Raw genomic sequence first — 12,712 nt, forward strand, 5'->3', positions numbered from 1 at the left:
TCCTCCTCGTCCTCCTTTCCTGCCCCGCCCTCCCGAAAGCGCCGAGCTTCCACGAGGATGACGCCTTCGCCGCGAAGAGACGCCAGGGGGCGCTGCTCTACCCCGACTCGGTTCCGCGATCGAAGCTGCTCTTCCATATACAGAGCATTTTTAATTATAAAATTTAATATAAAAAAATAGCTGCGAGCCCTCGCTTTTCTTGTAAACCACATTTGCACAAACTGACCGCACCGAAAGCTTTATAGAGAAGAGGGTTCCAAAGGAGCGCAGTTTTGCTTGCATAGCTTAACAGTTATGGGTCAGCAATAGTCTGAGCAGATTTTATCCTTCTTTTTCTTTTCTTTTTTACTGGAGACTACCAGAGAGAAAACTCAGCGCAAGACTGAGCCTATGAAAACCTCTCATGAAGATTCAGTGTCAAAAGCAGATCAAGGAGCAGCTGAATGCACTGTGAAGACAAAGAATCAGTCCAGCACCCCTCCCCTCCGTGCACTTTAACACATTTCATAGAATTATAGAATCACAGAATTATAGAGTTGGAAGGGACCCTGAGGGTCATCTAGTCCAACCCCCTGCAGTGCAGGAATCTCAGCTACAGCACCCCTGGCAGATGGCAATCCAACCTCTGCTTAAAAACCTCCAGGGAAACTTTCCGAGGGAGTCCATTCCACTGTCAAAGAGGTCTTAGAATCATAGAATCATGGAGTTGGAAGAGACCACAAGGGCCATCGAGTCCAACCCCCTGCCAAGCAGGAAACACCATCAGAGCACTCCTGACATCTGGTTGTCAAGCCTCTGCTTAAAGACCTCCAAAGGAGGAGACTCCACCACACTCCTTGGCAGCAAATTCCACTGTCAAACAGCTCTTACTGTCAGGAAGTTCTTCCTGTCAGACAGTTCTTCCTGATGTTTATTCAGAATCTCCTTTCTTGTAACTTGAACCCACTGGCTTGATTCCTACCCCCCAGAGCAGGAGAAAATGAGGTTGCTCCATCTTCCATCTGACAGCCCTTAAGATATCTGAAAATGGCTATCACTTCTCTCAGTCTCCTCTTTTCCAGGCTAAACATACCCAGCTCCTTCAACCATTGCTATATATATATATATATATATATATATATATATATATATATATATATATATATAAAGCTTGGTTTCCAGACCCTTGATCATCTTGGTTGCCCTCCTCTGCACACATTCCAGATGGTCAATATGCTTCTTAAATTGTGGGGCGTATGACTGGACACAGTATTCCAGGTGTGGTCTGACCAAGGCAGAATAGAACAATACTGACTTTCCTTGATCTGGAGTCTATACCTCTGTTGTTGCACCCTAGAATAATAGATTTTTTTGCTGCTGCATGGCATTGTTGACTCATGTGAAGCTTGTGGCCCACTAAGACCTCTAGATCCTTTTCACATGTGCTACTGGTGAGCCAGGTGTCCCCCATCTTATATTTGTGAAGATGGATATTCCTGCCTAAAAGCAGAACCTGACATTTGTCTCTAGTGACATTCATTTTATTAGTTGGGGCCCAGTTCTCCAACCTGTTAAGGTCCCAACTGCGTCTTCTGCAGTGTTAACTACCCCTTCCAGTTTGGTGTCATCTGCAAATTTGATGAGCAGCCCTTCAATTCATTCATCCAAGTTGTTTATAAATATGTTGAACAACACCAGGCCCCCCACCTTGTCTCTTTTTTCCAGGATGATGAGGCACCAAACATGAGCGCTCTTTGGGTTCGGTCAGTCAACCAAGAATATGTCTAGCAAATGGGGAAGGTATTCAAGAGAAGAGGAATTGGGGAAACTAACCTGAATGTCAAAATCACCCACAATTAGAGCAGGAATCAAGGATTCAAATTTTGAGAGAATAAGATAAGATTGGCAGGGGTGTGTGTTGAGAAATAATTTCCAGTCATGCAGAGAGAGGTAGTGAGAAGGGGAGAATGGAATTCATATGGAGAGAAAGAATGACCTTGATAGGCCCATGAAGAGAGGTAACCATATACACATGCAGTGGTACCTTGGTTTAAGAACAGCTTCGTTTATGAACAACTTGGATTAAGAACGCTGCAAACCTGGAAGTAGGTGTTTTGGTTTGTCAACTTTGCCTTGGAAGCTGTTGAGTGTGTTCTATTTGCAAATTGAGTCCCCCACGGCTATGGGAAAGCATGCCTTGGTTTAAGAACGCTTTGGTTTAAGAATGGACTTCTGGAACGGATTAAGTTTGTAAACCAAGGTACCACTGTATTTCATTTGGGGCTGGGGGAGTAGGAAAATGAAAATAAACTATTTCATAGGTTTGTTGGTTTGCTATCTGTGTGTGACTGACACCTGCATATTAAGTTTTAGGCAACACTTTCAAAATAGATAGGCTTAGCAAAAATTCCAGCCCCTGTAGTTTTCTCCACACATGTGAAGCTGACATACCCACAATGCATTTTGTACACCACAAAATCCTCTCAGTAAAAAAAAAACACTATGGAACAGCAATCCAAACAATGAAAATACAAAGAAAACCAAGGTGCTTTTATTTTTTGCATGTGTACAGCTCCCCTGAGCTCGGCAGCTAATGCCAGGTTTCATGAAGATTCCCAGCAAGCATCCTTTCCCGGCCTCCTTGCATGTCTTCATGTAGAAACAGGAGAAGCCTAGCTGTGTTCCAGCATACACAGCTTCTGGGAGATGCAGGCAAAGACACGTGAGCGAAGAGCCAGAGTCTCACTGGAGAGCTCCTTGGGGGATAGAGCCAAGCAGTTCAGTTACCATGGACAGCGACTAAGGGCAGCTGAGAATGAGGTTCTGCCTTGCTCTCCATCCCTCTCGCTTCCTCTGCGCAAGGATCGCCTCCCAGGGTTGGGTTTGCTTCTGCAAGAAAGGAGTTTTTGGAAACAAATCAAGTGGGCATATCTCTGTCTGGCTTTCATCAAACTGAGCCCAGGCACAATGTATAAACTCAGGGCACTTTCACAATTGATACTGAAGATGCTCGTGCAAGATGGAAAGTGGAAGGGAGTCATGCTCACATTGAATGTGCATTCTAGCTAGTGTGGGGTTTACATATATGGCAGAGAGAACAGGAAGGGGACATCAGATCAGGCATCTCTCATGAAAACATAGGCAGCCTTTGTCTGGTCCAGGAGATCAGAGCATATTACTGGATTTTGTATCAGCTACACCCACTGCAAGAGGGGGCACGGGTGGCACTGTGGTCTAAACCACTGAGCCTCTTGGGCTTGCCAATCAGAAGGTCGAATCCCCGCGACTGGGTGAGCTCCCGTTGCTCGGTCCCAGCTCCTGCCAACCCAGCAGTTCGAAAGCACGCCAAAAAAAAGTGCAAGTAGATAAATAGGTACCACTCTGGCGGGAAGGTAAACGGCATTTCCATGCACTGCTCTGGTTTCACCAGAAGCAGCTTAGTCATGCTGGCCACATGACCCGGAAAAACTGTCTGCGGACAAAGGTCAGCTCCCTCAGCCATTAAAGCGAGATGAGCGCCGCAACCCCAGAGTTGTTCGTGACTGGACTTAACTGTCAGGGGTCCCTTTACCTTTGTTTTTTTACACCCACTTCAAACGCTGGTTCCCTTGGCCTGTAAAGCAAGATGAGTGCCACAACCCCAGAGTCGTCTGCGACTGGACTTAACTGTCAGGGGTCCTTTACCTTTGTTTTTTTACACCCACTTCAAATTTGTTTCTCTGTGTTAGCTTTTATCGTTACAGCTCTAAATGTCCAATCTATCTCTGGAATTGCCCCCTCCCTTATTACCTGAGAAGTCTGCTCCTCTGTGGAAGTCCCCCTACCTGTTCTCATATGATTTGAGACATAAGTGCCCATAAGAAAGAGCCTTCTCAGTTGTGGTGCCCAGGCTGTGGAATAGTCTGCTTAAGAGAAGTTCACCTGGCCCTCTGCTGCTCACCTTTCAGCAGGCATTTTATTTATCTGAGTGTCTTTTAAGCATAATTTAATGCTGCTGTTTATATTTTATTTCCTTTTGTCACTGTGTACTTATTGGCTCTGTGTTTTTGCGAGCCCCACTGAATGCATTTGTTGGGGAAAGGCAGGGCATAAATCCTTGCAAGAAAGCAACAGACCCCACTGAATAGAGGCAGGCCTCAACAGCTTGGTGGCCTCCAGCAGTTTTAGACTATAACGTATTTTTCGTCCCATAGGACGCTCTGTCCCATAGGACGCACCTAGTTTTTTGGGGGGGAAATAAAGGAATTCCCCCCCTTTATTTCCCCCCCAAAAGCAGGTCGGGGAAACCGAACCAGGTCGAGGAACAGCGGGATGGCGGCGCTGCGCCTCCCTGCTGTCCCCCGAGCTTGTGGGGCTGGCCGATGTCTGCCCGGCGGGAGGGGCGCGCTGCTTCAGGGCGCCCCGCCCGCCGGGAGGCAAGCTGCTATCCGCAGCGTGGGGAGCCCTGCGGGGAACTCCTGCAAGGCTCCCCACACTGCGGATGTCTGCCCGGCGCGGGGGGCGCTCTGCTTCAGGGCGCCCCTCGCGCCAGGCAGCAGGCTGCTATCCGCAGCCTAGACATCCCTGCGGGACCTCCCGCAGGGCTGCCTAGGCTGCGGATGTGTTCCCGAAGCGCCGGGCACTCTGCTTTCAGGGCGCCCGATGCTCCGGGAAGCAGGCTGCTATCCGCAGCCTAGACAGCCCTGCGGGACCTCCCACAGGGCTGCCTAGGCTGCGGATGTCTTCCTGAAGCCTGGAGGGCGAGAGGGGTCGGTGCGCACCGACCCCTCTCGCTCTCCAAGCTTCAGCAAAAGCCTGCATTCGCCCCATAGGACGCACCCAGGTTTCCCCTTCATTTTTGGAGGGGAAAAGTGCGTCCTATAGGGCGAAAAATACGGTAATTCCCATCAGCCCTGGCCGGGATGGCTTTGCTGGCTGAAGGCAGAGGGTGCTGCAGTCAAAAACATGGCGGGCATCCATTTTAGGGAAGGCTGGGATAGAGGGACAGTTCTTTAGACTTGATTTGCGGCCCGCTTGCCAGGGGAAGTTAAAAAATGGCTGCCTACCACTACTCTAAGCATATATAAACAAAGCACATGATAGCTAGCTGCCGCAGGCAACAACATTTCCACATACTTAGTATCTATTGATTGCACGTCTCCTACATAAACAGTTAAGAGACGGAGAGCACCCAGTGCAACAGGGGCCTGCTTACCTTGTAGCTGCATGCTATATCATCATAAAGATTTGGCTCATTCCCTGCATATATGCTGAGACAATATTGCTGGCTAGAATTGCTCCAGGCAGCTTTGCTAGGGCTAGCTGTGCTTCTTGGACCCATCAATGCCAATTGATTTCCTTAAATGCCCTGCATTAGGCTTGCTCTTATCACCTCTGTAATTTCCATTCAATATATTGATCTTGGCCATCTTCTGGCTCTGTTTGTCAAGGCTGCTGAAATGGGGTTTTTGTGGGGGTGCTAAGCCCTTTGTGAGCACGTAACTGTAGCCACTCCTGTGCTCCACTTCCATAGCTCTCACTTCCCTGATTATTATTGTTGTTTATTGCATTTATATTCCCCCCTTTTTTTTCTTCAAGGAGATCTAGGTAGCCTACATGGTTCTTTCTCCTCCTCCTTGTTTAATCTGATGGCACAAGTCCCCTGTTCTTAAATATTTCTGGTTGCTGAGCCTCAGGGATACATATGGACTTTTAAAGTGAGGCTGCAGGGTTGCCAAGGAGATTAATGCTCCACATTACCCTGAAAATTCACACTTATGTTTACTCCTTAAAATATAACACTAACATCTGACAGAAATCTATTTTTCACTAGGGCTGCCACCCAATTAAGGAAATCTTGGTCAAATAATCATAAGTCCTTTAATTGATGGATAAATCCATCTATTATTTGCAGGGGGGACACATGAATAACTTTAAAGTGGGGGAAAGCATACTTTGGGATGGATCCAGACTTATTTATGATTTTAGTAGACCTGTAGATCAATGACACCTGTCTGAATCCAACTCCATTTTTAGATCAGGGATGGGGAATATATGGCCCTCATAGAATCAGAAAAAAAGGTAAAGGTTAAGGAGCCCTGACAGTTAGGTCCAGCTGCGAACGACCCTGGGGTTGCGGTGCTCATCTCACTTTACTGGCTGAGGGAGCCAGCATTTGTCCGCAGAGAGTTCTTCCGGGTCATGTGGCCAGCATGACTAAGCCCCTTCTGGTGAACCAAAGCAGCGCACGGAAATGCTGTTTACCTTCCCACCTGAGTGGTACCTATTTATCTACTTGCACTTTGACGTGCTTTCGAACTGCTAGGTTGGCAGAAGCTGGGACCGAGCAACGGGAGCTCACCCCGTTGCAGGGATTCAAACTGCCAACCTTCCAATCGGCAAGCCCTAGACTTTTAGTTTAAGTTTAGTTTAGGTTTAGACCACAGCGCCACCCGCGTCCCTGCATAGAATCATAGAGTTGGAATTGTATAATAGTGAGGATCCTCTAGCCCAACCCTCTGCAGTTGTCCCAGACAGGGATTGAACCTGCAACCTTGGCATTATCAGCACCATGCTCTAGCCAACTGAGCTATCCTCCTGAAGTCCTTGGACTCCCTTTCTCATCAGTCTCAGCCAGCATGCGCAGGAGCTCAAGGGTGAAAGGCGTCAGCCAACAATACCTGGAGACTCAGCTCATGCTAATTATGTAAACTTGTCACAGCAGGCATAATGTTAAAAGAGGCATCCCTCTTTTTTCCCCACACAGAGGGATGCCTCTACTAAGATAGCAATTGCAACCTGCTATTTACTTGCTCCACTCATCAACTCCCGGTCATCCCCCCACATTAACCTCCTTGAGCGTCTTCTTTCAACCCCATGCAACTACTTTGCTCACTTTACACCTTCCCGATCCCAGTTTTTAAGCACTTCTCTCTTCTTTTCTGCAAACCCACTTTGCACCCGTTTCCACCTTCTCACCCATGTCCATGTTTCCCTCCTCCTTTGGGGCAACCCCCAGCCCAGCCCCTGTTGCACACAAACCACCGTTGTGGCAAATCCCTGCATCTTTGTTCTGTAAACAACTCCTGAGACCTCCAAGTGTAGGGCAGTATACAAATACAACTAATCATCATCATCATCTTCCTCCTCCCACACGGTGCAACTCTGGTGGGTAGGACTCGAACCAGTGGATTCAAGTTATAAGAAAGCCCTTTCCGACTTCAGAGGAGAGGGGGTTGCGGGCAGAAATCCTCCCACATCCTCACGCGGGGGCTAGCCTTTGCCCCCACGAGAGTAGGGAATCCCCGGGCGTGTCGGCAACCCGGCGCGCCAATCAGAGGCGTACTTCAACAGGACTCCCACGGCTTGTGGACAACCCTTCCCGGTCCCCATGCCGGGTAGTCGTTAGGAGCCAATGCCTAAGGCCAATACCTTTTCAATTCTGTAATCAATAAAGTTGTGGCCTTTTCATGCCCATTAACTTTAAATACCGTGTCTAGTGTCTTTATTTCACATGGGGGAGGGGACTTGCCATGCAAAAGAGATTCCAACTGAACATCAGCAACAACTTTCTGACAGTAACAACTGTTTGGCAGTGGAACGGACCCCCTTTGGAAGATGGTGGCCTCTCCTTCCTTGGAGGACAGAAGTTGGTGGCATTTTTCCATCTCCGCCGTGTTAAGCAGTTGGTCCCTAACCTTTCTCGCCCTGATCTGGCCACAGTGATCCATGTGATGGTCACCTCCAGGCTTGATTATTGTAACTCACTCTATGTGGGGCTGCTCTTGAAGCTGACCCAGAAACTCCAGCAGGTGCAAAATGCCGCGGCGAGGCTCCTTATGGGGACCTTGCCACGGGATCACATTCATCCAGTGCTTTACCAACTGCACTGGCTCCCAGGGAGTACAGGGTCAGGTTTAAGGTGCTGGCTTTGACCTTTAAAGTCTTCTGCGGGCTAGGACCCTCGTACCTACGGGACTGCCTCTCCTGGTATGCCCCGCGGAGGATCTTAAGGTCCACAAATGACAACACTTTGGAGGTCCCAAGTCTCAAGGTGGTTAGATTGGTCTCAACTAGGGCCAGGGCCTTTTCAGTACTGGCCCTGACTTGGTGGAACGCTCTGTCACAAGAGACTAGGGCCCTGCGGGACTTGACATCTTTCCGCAGGGCCTGCAAGACAGAGCTGTTCCATCTGGCCTTTGGTTTGGACTCAGCCTGACCCTTATGTTTCCCTCCCCTTATGGTTTTGATCCATGGGCTACTTTTAAAATGAGGCTGCATTATAAATTGTATTTTAACCTGTATTTTAAATTGGTTGGGGTTTTTTTCCTATTATATTTTTAATGTAATTTTTCTGGTGTTAGCCACCCAGAGCCCGGCTCTGTAGGGCAGGGTATAAATATATTATTATTATTATTATTATTATTATTATTATTATTATTATTATTATTATTATTATCTGTCATGAATGCTTCAGTTGAGACTCCTGCATTGCATGGGATTGGACCTCAGGATCCTTTCCATGATTCTATCAGATAGACAAGGAAGGAAGCAATGCACTTACAGGGATGGGGAGGCCCTGCAACTTGCTTTCTTCACCCGCCCCATACACAGCGCACATAATGATTATATTGCATGTGCCCTGGAGGCCGGAGGTGCGCTCCATTGTCTCTCGGGACAGAAAGATGCCAAGCACAAGCTCCTGTGGCAGAAACAATAAAGACACAAAGAATTATTGTAAGCATAAATCTGCAGCTTCAGAGACTAGTCTGCTCACTTCTTACAAGAATGTTTTTGACTGAACAGTATAAAAGGAAAGAAGACAAGCACAGAGCACCCAAATACAGTGGTACCTCGGGTTACATACGCTTCAGGTTACAGACTCCGCTAACCCAGAAATAGTACCTCGGGTTAAGAACTTTGCTTCAGGATGAGAACAGAAATCGTGCTCTGGTGACGCGGTGGCAGCGGGAGGCCCCATTAGCTAAAGTGGTGCTTCAGGTTAAGAACAGTTTCAGGTTAAGAACAGACCTCTGGAACGAATTAAGTACGTAACCAGAGGTACCACTGTAGTTCCATCCCAAAAAAAACCCTGCAGGGAAAGCACCTATTTGACTTCATGCAAGGGTTCACTGAGGGGGGAAATAGGGACACTTGGAGGGCCTGAAGTGTATATGAAATATAAAAGGAACTTTACACTCTGCAGTGACAATAGATCTATGGTCTCAGATTCCCTGGCAAGCCTATTACTCTTATTTTCCCTGGGGACGGAAGGCTGCCTGCAAGCAGATACGCATCTAGCCTTGTCTCCTTGGCAATGAAAGATCCATGTTCTCAAATCTACTCTTCAGTGAGAGACCCATGGTTTCAAATTTCCACAATATCTAGGCCTCATATACTTGAATCTTAAAGAGGTGTATGGGGAATATGCTGTGATGGCCGCAGAAAGTTTAGGCTTTGGCATTGCTTTTTTGATTCCATAGCAACGATTCTGGTGTTGCAACACTCACTTAATGATGCCTTGTGGAGCTCAGGAGACTGTTGCGTCTGAGGGGGAGGTAGTAAGTCTCTGTACACAAGTGTGGCAAGTCCTGAAGAGACCCAAAGCAGGTGTTTGGCCTGTTAAATTTGCCTGTCTGCCTGTTCTCCCCTGCTTCCCCTGCATTTTCAGTCGGCCCTACAGCCACACACAAGCTACCATTCTGAATAGAATTCATAAACACACATCTCAGATATGTAGAACAGTGGTTGGAGGACGGGAGCAGGGGTGGCAGGGAGCAGAAGGGCCCTAATGCTTGGCTCTTGAAAGAAGCTCTTAGGCCAGATTCATCCTGGCTCAGTCTTCGGCCACCCTGAGCACCTTGAACACCAGACCCTCCAAGTGCCCCTATTTTGCAGGGCAGTCCAGGACCACCACACATTCTGCCTAGGCTTGTGCAGTAGGGAGGTCACTTTGGCCTGCTAACACAGCGGTTTGACTTCACCCCTGGAGGTGCACTCCATTGTCTCTTGAGACAGAAGCATGCCAAAAATGCTCAGAGCTGTACAATATTGGGCTCAAGCAGGCATTGGGCCACGACTCATGTTTAGGTCATGTGTGATGGCCTGGGATTCAGACTCAGATGCTGAACCTGAGGGATCCCAGCCTGCACAGGATTCCCCGCCTCCAGAACCAGCTGAGCTGGGGCTGGGGCATGAGCCTGAAGGGTCCTCATCTGTGCTGGATCCTCAGGTGCAGGCATCAGCTGAGTCTGCTCTGGCCGCTGAGGTGATGGAGGACCCATTGCCTGCAGGTGCTCCACTCTCAGCCCCATCAGAGGAAGCTGAGGTTGCCTCTGGGTCCGGTAACCCTCCAGCCTCTCCTGAGCTGCAGAGGCTCAGGGCAGAGAGGCGGAGGGAACTAAGTTCCTGCAGGAGGAGTGTCGCCTCCAGGCCAGGAGAGGCGAGTCACCAGAGGATCGGGGCCACCCTATGCCTCGGGGGAGATAAAAGCCAGCCAGACCCAGTCCGAAGTTGTGGGAGCAACATTGCTGGTTGCTAGTTCCTGCCTGAATCCTGTCCTGCTTTTCTGCCGGAGCTCCTGACCCGCCCTGGCTTCCTGCTTGCAAGCCTGTTCCTGACTTCACCCGACTCCCTGCCCTGCACCCAGCTTCAGCTACTACGGACTGCCTCCACGTTGCACCTTGACCATGGACTGGACTTGGACCTCACCTCTCGGGTAACCCATGGGACCAGCACATCATGCATGGGTCCCTGCCACACATTTAAAGTGCTCTAACAGTCACTGCCTGCAAAGAGTCCTGGGAACCATAGCTGAAGAATGCCAGGTTGTTAGGAGTCCTTTCACAGAGCTACTATTCCTAGTGCACTTAACAAATTTCTGTTCCCAGGATTCTCTGAAGGAAGCCATGAATATTGAAGTAGTATGAGAGTGCTTCAAGTGTATGGTGTGAATGTGATCTTAGTTTATCTCTGGCACTTGGAGAAGCCACACCTGTCCTCTTTGGAAGCGTTCCTTGGCCCTCAAGGCCTCACTTCCTGCACCAAATCATGGCGACTGAAAGCTCATTCTATGGCCAATGTGACAGGTAGGTAGAAATCCTTGTGTTAGCTTATCCACATTGAGCTGGGAGCAGACTCTCCAAGTTTCCCTATTTTCCAGGGAGATCCCTGATTTAGAGAAGCCGTCCCAGTTTCTGATTTGATCCCGGAATGTCCCACTTTTCCTTAGGTAAAGGTAAAGGGACCCCTGACCATTATGTCCAGTCATGTCCAGTCATGGCCGACTCTGGGGTTGCGGCACTCATCTCGCTTTATTGGCCAAGGGAGCCTGCGTACAGCTTCCGGGTCATGTGGCCAGCATGACTAAGCCGCTTCTGGCGAACCAGAGCAGCACACAGAAACACTGTTTACCTTCCTGCCAGAGTGGTACCTATTCATCTACTTGCACTTTGATGGGCTTTCGAACTGCTAGGTTGGCAGGAGCAGGGACCGAGCAACGGGAGCTCACCCCGTCACAGGGATTCGAACCGCTGACCTTCTGATCGGCAAGTCTTAGGCTCTGTGGTTTAACCCACAGTGCCACCTGCATCCCGATCACTTTTCCTTAGGATGTCCCTATTGTCACTGGAGAAATGTTAGAGGGTATGGAGTTATCTGACCCCCGAGCCATTTGAAGCCAATCCTGTATAGGGAAGTTTAAAAACAATGTTTTCTTATGTTTTTATATATGTTGGAGGCTACCTTAAGTGACTGGGGTATAGTTGTGTGGGGTATAGATAGTAAAATTACATTATGGAGGGGGCATCCCTATTTTCATTGGAGAAATGTTGGAGGCTATGTGGTAGCCATCTGCGATGGTGTCCCTGTAGCTTTCAGAAAACAAGCCAGAAGCTCCCTTCTCTTAGAGTACTTCCTCTTAGAGCAGGACGACACCACGGTAACATAGAAACCAAGCCACTGGGCTTTGAGGCCCCAGGCACCTTCCACCCTGTTATTCTGTCTCTATGCTGCTTTAGCTGGTGCTGTTGTGATCAAGGAAATAGCCTATAAGCCCCAACGAATTTCAGTGTCTTTAAAAGGGAGGCTGTGAGCCACTGTGGTACTGCTAAGCCTCTAGCTTGTAGTCCCTGGTACTTGCAAGCAGATATGAAACACACAAAACAGGCTTGTGGGGGACAAGGGACCTTATCAGAGTTATCCAGAATATATAGCAAGTTCTTGTAGCCTTCTGTGTTGGAGTGGGCGTGGAGAGCCAGGCACATTTTTCCGTGTAGCGATTAAGATGTTTGAGGCATGTCAATCATGAAATTGATTTAATTACTGATCAGACACCTCCAACCAAACCTACTTATGACATTGTTTTCTGTCTTCGATAGAGAAAAGACTGATGTACAGTGGAACCTCAGGTTGCGAACGTGATCCGTGCGGGAGGCACATTCACAACCCGCAGCGCCACGTCTGCGCACGCGCGAGCACCGAAACCCGGAAGTAACCCATTCCGGTACTTCCGGGTTCAGCACAGTGCGCAACCCAAAACCACGTAACCTGAAGCATCTGTAACCCGAGGTACCACTGTACAGCTCCAGGAAGTTTTGGTTTTCTTTTTTGTGTCAACCGCCAAAACAGTTGCTAACTAGTAGACAGTGACTCGGTGGATTGATATAGACAAATACAAATTTAATAAATAATACACAAAATTATACATAAATAAATATGGTCAGCAGCATGGAAAAATATGGGGACATCTCCAGGC

This window comes from Podarcis bocagei, assembly GCF_964188305.1.
Source record: "Podarcis bocagei genome assembly, chromosome: 17".
NCBI lineage: Eukaryota > Metazoa > Chordata > Lepidosauria > Squamata > Lacertidae > Podarcis > Podarcis bocagei.